The following is an 8,861-nucleotide window of genomic DNA, read 5'->3' on the forward strand; positions in this document are numbered from 1 at the left end:
CACACACACACACACACACACACACACACACACACACACACACACACACACACACACACACACACACACACACACACACACACACACACACACACACACACACACACACACACACACACACACACACACACACACACACACACACACACACATACACACACAAAAACATACACATACACACATACACACGCACACCCACACACACGCACACCCACACCCACGCACACACACACGCACACGCAAACACACACACAAACACGCTCACGTACGCACACACACTCACGCACACACACGCACACACACACGCACGCACACACACACACACACACACACACACACACACACACACACACACACACACACACACACACACACACACATACACATACACACACACACACACGCACACCCACACACACGCACACACACACCCACGCACACACGCGCACACACACACACGCACGCACACACACATACACACACACACACACACACACACACACACACACACATACACACACACACACACACACACACACATACATACACACACACACACACACACACACACACACACACAAACATACACACACACACACACACACACACACACACACACACACACACACACACACACACACACACACACACACACACACACACACACACACACACACATACACACACACGAATGGCTCAACGGTACAGGGTTAGTGTTCCCAACCATTATTCCAGCGTTTCGAGTTCAATTCCTGCCTAGGGCTGAAATAATTTCAGTATCACTGAACTGCGAGCCGGTACTCTAACTCTCGTGGACGGTGAATTGGATATGTGTATGTGCAAGGTCAAAGCATTACTGTAAGAGGCTCGTAGATATAAGTAGACAAGTGAGGTATAAAGAGGGATAGGTAGTGATGGTTTCATTTTTATTTGATCGGCTGTTTCATAAACACCATTTCGAAGGCGATAGTTCCATTTCATGGGTTACGAAGTTTATAAACACAGCCGAAGGTGAGAATGCGAGGGATTGTGTAACTTCGTACTCATTGTTGTGTCCAAGTGCTTGAAGACCCGATTTCATAGCTGAATGACACTACCCACTCTTACCACTGTTACTCCGTCTACAGTTACCTTCTATGGTCCCTTTTCTTTTGTAAATATTTTCATATTTCGTTTCTCACTTTCTACTTTCTTTTCACCACTGTCTTTATATATAAGAGTCCCTCACAATAGTCTTCTGAAGTGTGTTAATATTACTCTGTCTATGAGAGGGGAATTAAACGGAGTTGATTTTTTTCTTCCCGAATATATACACTTGGTTATGTGAGTTACACCATGGGACTCCCATCTGGAATCCTTAATTTGTTCATTAGGTCAATTCGCAATGACGTCATGATTTTTTTTAGTCCAATGGTCATTACTTTTATATCTAAGTGCCTCCCCTAAGGGCTTGACTTTACTCCCATGAACCAATTTAAATTTCTCCTCCACCCTTTCTCCAGTAAGAAAGGCTGTTAAAAATCCCATAAGCAATACAGCTTACTCAAGTAATCTCGAAATCTATGCATTACTAACTTAGTTTACATGCTGTTACATCAGCATAATACAGCAATGAAATCGAGTCCCAATCGGTTGCTTGTAAACACCTAGGTGAAGAGTGAGTATGTGCAGTTCCTTCGCCTACAAACTCTTGTTTGTCAAACATTCAACTCATAAAAATGAAACTCTCGCCACCTATCCCTCTATCTACCTCATTTGTCTACTTTTATCTACGAGCCTCTTACAGGGCTAGGCAGCTACCCTTGATCGTCCCGACCACCACTTTTCTACTACCCTCTTACAGGGCTTGCTAGAAATACACACTTGAAAACTATCTTATACAAGAAGCTAACTGTTTCTGCACAAACTGGGTAAAAATGTTAAAAGTATTGTCCTTCAATGGATGTCATCAAAACATATGCCACACATAACAAAGAAATAATAACACTTCCAAAATGCACAGATGGCGAACATCAAAAAGACACAAAACAATTATAATACAAATATGAATTTGATGTCAAATAGATTTTCAAAACTCAATACTATCAAAGTCTTAAGATGTCAAAATTTACCAATAAAAAAATCAGGAAAAACTGTCAAATGGTATTTAATGTCTTTCTCCTGATTGTGAAATTCTATTAAGAACAGCAACGATTAAAACAAGACATTATTAGAATAATTGTTTGTGTTAGATCTCAATGGGGAATTATTTCACTTTTTCAAAGATGGTGAGTTGTGTATCAGTGAGATATGCTACAACAGTTATATACACAGCATTAAAGATGTTAGTAATAGTAGAATGTCTGCATAATTTCACATTTGTTTCCCACACTTATTTCAATTTTTGTCGAGCACACATACTGGTGAAGCTGCATAATATTTTTCAATGCTTCACAAAAGAATATATCTTTTAATACTTGTTGGTACTGTCCTTATATATTGGCAAGGTTCCAAGTCTTTATGACTGACCAAGGCTCCAGATACCACATTTATCTGACACACCAAAGGTCCCAGTAGTTCAGGTCTCCTATCTCAGGCATGCAGCTTTGGACTCAACGTTTCATGTACAAAGCTAATACAATGTGTATCTTTTCCCTCGGTGTCACATTTATCATCATCAAATTCTATCCTAGTCTTCTTGATATCATCTAAATGTCTAATTGATACTTCCCTATTTTCTAAGTGTAAGATCTTGTATTCATTTTCACCTGCAAAAGCAATTATCCTATATGGACATGAGTACCTCGGTGAAAGTTTATTATGGGGTGTATGTAATTTGAGCATAACTAAATCTCCTATTTGTAATTCTATTTTATGTGCTATTTTGTGTTGTTACTTTTTCATATCTTGTGTATACTCTTCCATGTGTTCCCTAACTCTGATGTATAGCTTGAAATGTATGTATCCTATTTGAGATGTAATCGTCTATATTATACACAGGTCTTTGCTTTGGAATCAAGATTTCATATGGGAGAGTTTTGTTTTCCCCCAAAAATAATAAAATGGGGGTGTTTCTCCTATAGCTGTATTAATTTGATTGTTTAAGGTACATTTTACACAAGGAATCCAAGTGTCCCAAATTATACTTTGAGGGCTTGTCATACCTTTAAGACATGTAATAATTTTCTTATTTAACTTCTCTACAACTCCATTGCTCTCAGGATAATTCACTAATATATTGACTTTGTGAATCTTATATAACCTACATAATTCTTCCAAGATTTTGTATTAAATTCAGTTCCATTATCTGAGACTAAGATCTTAGGTGTAGTGAAATTATAGATTATCTGATCATAGATTACTGAAGCAATTGTTTCAGTTTTCTTATTTGGAATGGGTTATAAAATACAAAATATTGAAAGATAATAAATAGCAACATACATATATTTATATCCATTTTCAGACATAGGTAACTCCAATTTATTTATGTGAAGTCTTTCCCAAGGTTTCTGTGGAATGAAATATGATAACATAGGGGCAGGCTTTGGTGTATTTCCTTTCACCTTAGCACATTTCACACAATTTTCTATATAATCATATATATATTTCTTCATATCTGGCCAAAAGTATTTAAGTTGTGTTTGTCTATAAGTTTTATCCTTTCCTGGATGTGAACTACAATCACTATCATGAAGTAATTTCAATACCTCTTGTACAAGAGTTTGTGGTATTACCAACTGATTCACTGGGGCTCTAGAAATAGCTTTCCTACTTACAACTGTTTTTCTATACAGAAGTCCATTAATCAAATAAAATTCCTCTATCTTATACCTATTTGGTAGTTTTGGAGGATTAATTCTTGGGTTTATCAAATATTGGGCTACTTTCCCCAAGTCTTATTTTTTCTTTGTTCCATTATCATATCTCATCTAAGGTTACTAGCTCATCTATACAACAGACATAATTGATCAACCCTGTTGTTGGCTGGCTAATATTTCTGGATAATGCATCTGCTGCAACATTCTTTCTACCTGGAATATATTCAAACTTAACCTTATAACATTGAAGTATAGCAAACCACCTGGCTAGTATTCCCCTAATATTCATATGATTAAATAAGTTCTGAATAGCTGTATGATCAGTCCATATTCTGATTGGATATCCTAGTATCATATCCCTAGAAATTTCTAATGAGTCTATCACTGCTAAGGTTTCTCTTTCTGTTATAGAGTAGTTTCTCTCTGCACTATTACAAAGTCTCGATGTGTAAGCTATTGGTTTCAAACTTCCATTTCTCTCTTGGATCAGGATGCCTCCTAACCCTATGTCAGACGCCTCAGTACAAAGAATGAAATCCTTATCATAACTAGAAAATATGTGATATAGAGAACTAGTAAGTTTATCTTTCAACTTGTCAAAAGCTTGCTGTTGTGCAGGTTCCCAAATAACTTTGAATCTTTCCTCAACAAAGAATTTAATTGGATTAGCTATGTCTGTATATTCTTGGATGAATTTCCTATAATATCCTGTCAGTCCCAAGAAACTTCTAACCTTTTCTACATTGTTTGGAACAGGATAATGCTTTACTCCTTCGACTTTTGAATTTACTAAGTCCATGCCTGTCTATTTTATGTCCCAATTAAATCACAATGTCCTGCAAAAACTTACATTTTTCAATTTTCACTTTCAATCCTTCTTCAACTAGTCTCGAGAATACTAAATCTAATTTCTTAAAGTGCTAAGCCGCTGTTTGGGAAACTATTAAGATATCTAGAAATACACTGGCAGTGTTTCCAAATAACCAATCTAGAACTGTATTCATTAATCTCATGTAAATTAATGAACTATTACATAACCCAAATGGCATTCGTTTGAATTCATAATGTCCCGTTGAAGTTGAAAAAGCTGTGAATTCTCATGAGTCTTCACATAACTCGATCTGCCAAAAAGCAGACTTGATATCTATAGTGCTGAAGTACTTATTCTCAGTTCCTAAACCTCTAAGCACTTCCCCTATTACGGTAATGGTAATCGATCAGGTATGGTCTGCTTATTCAATTCCCTATAATCAAGAACTGGACGCATGGTAACATCTGATTTTGGCACCAGAATAAGAGGGGAGCTCCACTCACTTTTACTATGTTCAATGATATCCTATGATAAGATTTTAGTGGTCAATTTATCTACAATGGCTAGTTTGGAATGTGGTAATATGTAGGCAGGTATATAGGTGTAAGGGAAAATCGCCACTTAATCTTCTAAACAACCAGCCCTCTTAAATAACGCACTATTCGAGTGCGCTTCGAAGCCTTACTTGAAACGAGCTGCCACGTATGACGACCGCGGTTACGTGCGTCCCGGACAGACATGGGTTTATCAGAGAGAACTTGGTGACTGCACCTAGTCCACTACCCCCCCCCCCCTCTCTCCACTCTAAAACTGGCGTGTTACATCGACTGGACGTTTTTTGTCTCCAACTTCACCTTCCGCTCTGTCAGAGTCGTCATCGCTCAGCTCCAAAACCCTGATCTTCTACCGAAGCTTTCTACGAGTAATTTAAGTGTTTACTGTGGAGTCAATCCGAGTGAGCTATGACCGAACTAGCCTGAGGTGAAACAGTTGGTGTTGTTTTTTCTGAAGTTGATTTGATAGTGCATTGAGGAAGGACCAGAATTAGAAACTTCCAGTGCAATCCTGTGTTTTCTTACTTGTCCTAAGAGTCTATACAAGAACCGAGAGTTCTGAAGCAGGCAGTGGTGGTCCGCACCTAGTTTCAGAAATAAAGGACCTAATTGGTCCTTTACATGTGGCGACCTTGCCAGGATTGTAGACTCGTAACGACTCGTAAGGTTGGTGATTTGTCTGTTGGCACCTTGAGCGTGCAAACCGTTCATTTGAATTTGTTTAGAGTGATTTCTGTCGTCTTGACACTTGCTCGACTGTGGTCGAGGCACCTTGAGCGTGCAAATTGTCCATTTAAATTGTCGTTTCGAGTGGTTTCTGCCATCTTGGCATTTTGCTCGACTATGGTTGTGGCACTTTGAGCGTGCAAACTATCCATTTAAGTTGTTTGTCTTTCAGAGTGATTCTAGGCACTGTATGCGTCCCATACACATGTGAGTATCAGTCAGTCATATGACCCACTCACCCCTTCACTCAACCACCCCAACCACACTCTGGACTCCCTGGCGCCAGTATATCCTGCCAAACGCTGAGCTAAGCGCTCCTCTCAAACTTGCCGACTCAACACTTCGTGCTCGTGTGACCGGCACTGCCAAGCACCAAACGACTACACACACACACACGAACACACGCGATCAATCTAGTAGCCACCCAGTACTGACATACGATATTACGTATACTGACGGTCCTCCCCTGGATATATAATTAACATGTATGGTAGTAGACATCAATACGTAATTAATGCAGTTGCCCCACCCATGTGGGACAACAGACTAACAAGAGATTATTGTTAAGATCACGATTAAAGGCAACTCAAGAACTTGTCCATTCGGCACTTCCGGAGAGGAAAACTCTCTGGCAAGACCCGGACCAGCGTCGGTTCTTGTGACGTGCCCTAGTGTTAAGATTGTGTAGAACTGTGTATCTAAGTTTCAAAGAGTGTGACGAATAAAGAACAAAACTTAAAAGGTGTATACCAAGTAACCCCTTTCTGGAGATGATGTAACGACCCCGTTACATCTTGTGTGTGCAAGTAACCCCTTTCTGGAGATGATGTAAGGACCCCGTTACATCTTGTGTCTGCAAGTAACCCTCGGTGGAGATCATGTAACGATACCGTTACACCCATCCCGTTACAGCACTTCGCTCGACGGTGGTCGTGTAATAGTGGGTTAGGTGCGGTACCCCCCCCCCCCCCCACACACACACTTGGTCAGTCTACGTAGTACTGTAGCAACGGAAGCAAAAAGCTCCAGTTACTACGTCATTTTTTGTTTAGTCAGTAGGGTCTTGTTTAGGTCAATTAGTCCTTTCGTCAGCTGGACGACCATAGTTTGTTCCGTATTGAAATTTTGGTGTATTTATATTTTTCGTTAACTTTAGTTACACAACTTTTCCTCTGTACTTGACCTTAATTTGTGCTGTTTATTTATTGTCTTAGTATTTTGTTAATCGTAGCCATACTCCCAAGAATGTCTAAGTTTACTTTTATCGAAGAACTCAAGGCCCAGGCCGAATCCATCGGTTTAAAAGGTGACGATGTTGGCCGCTTTGTTTTAAATCAACAAGCATTTGAAAGGGATGAAAGAACCAAAGAACGCGAGCGAGAACGGGATCAGTTCCTTGCTTCTCTAATTCCAGATATACGCCTCTTCATCAAGGAACAGAGTGTAACTTCCCTAGAATCGGCAGTGGCAAAGGCGGATGATTGGGCCTCCGCCCATAAGGCCTATCCAAAGCCGAATACTAACTATGCTTCCGGTAAGACTTCTTTTCCTCGTAGGAAAACTAATGTGGTCGAATCTTTACCTCCCCCTAGCCATGGCTCAACCCATCAGGATACAAAAGGCGGTGCCTTCCGTACGCCCATGAGGTGTTTCAACTGCGGTGAAGGACATCATCGATCTCGTTGTCCAAAGAATCCCGTGCATTCAAAGACAAAGAAGCCCAATCTCAATTCAAGGTAGGATTTTGCATGAGTAACAGGACCACCCCATGTTTCACCGTTGCAGGAACTATCAATGGCTCTTGGACTTCTACCACAGTCAGGGACACTGGATGCAACTGTGTCCTGGTCTCCGAAGAAGCTGTCCCAGACGCAGATGTGTCCCTCCCTGTACCCAAAGGTATCTGTAGCAGACCTTTTGGGACGAGTTAACCAGTTTCCTGTTGTTCGCTGCTATATACGCTGTCCATACTACGAGGGATGGGTTGATGCAGTCAGAGCCCCTATGAAGTGCGCAAGCGTCTTGATCGGCAACGTTCCTGGGGCACAGGATCCTAGTAAACCTGACCCCTTTCCTTTCAAACCCCATGCTAGCTCTTTAGACACTACTACACTTTCGACTCTTCCTACAGGCATGCAAACATCTATTGCCGCCGCTGCCCCTATCACGAAGACGGTCCCACCTCCTACATTAACTCAAGAGTCCACTTTCCAGATCAACGCTGTCGAGACTCGCAGGTCCAGGATGAAGAGAGTTCATCCTCTTCAGATTCCTGCCCTTCAACCCCTGTCCGTTACCCCTGAAGAGTTCTGTAGTCTACAGGAATCCTGTCCCACTCTGGCTGGATTGTGGGATAAAACAAAATCGGAGGAGATGGATCAGACGAAGAATGGTTCCTCCTTCCAATATCTCAAGATAGATGGTTTGCTGTACCGAAAATGCGTATTATCTACGCATGTTGAAAAGGTGGGTAAACTCGCCCTTGTTGTCCCGAAAGAGTGTCGACCTATCATTTTGTCTGTTGGCCATGAAAATCCATTAGCGGGACACTATTCTCAAAGAAAAACTGCTATGAAGATAGCAGACAAGTTTTTCTGGCCTGGGATGGCAGTAGATATTCGTGATTTCCGCCGCTCGTGTGACATCTGCCAACGAATGTCGAGTAAGGGCAGAGTCAGACCTGTGTCTCTACACCCTCTACCTATTATTACTGAACCTTTCTCCAGGGTAGCCATCGACTTGGTCGGTCCACTATCCCCACCTTCTGCAGAGGGACATCGTTACATTCTCACCCTCATTGACTTCGTCACGGTCTTCTCAGAGTCAGTTCCATTGAAGGAGGTCGATTCCATCTCTGTAGCCGAAGCACTCCTCACCATCTTCTCCAGAGTTGGCATTCCCCGAGAAATAATGTCTGACTAGGGAACACAGTTTACTTCACAACTAATGGCAGAATTGCATAAGCTCCTGGGT

This window comes from Oratosquilla oratoria, chromosome 26 (assembly GCF_046742065.1).
Source record: "Oratosquilla oratoria isolate Oo_2021 chromosome 26, ASM4674206v1, whole genome shotgun sequence".
Lineage (NCBI taxonomy): Eukaryota > Metazoa > Arthropoda > Malacostraca > Stomatopoda > Squillidae > Oratosquilla > Oratosquilla oratoria.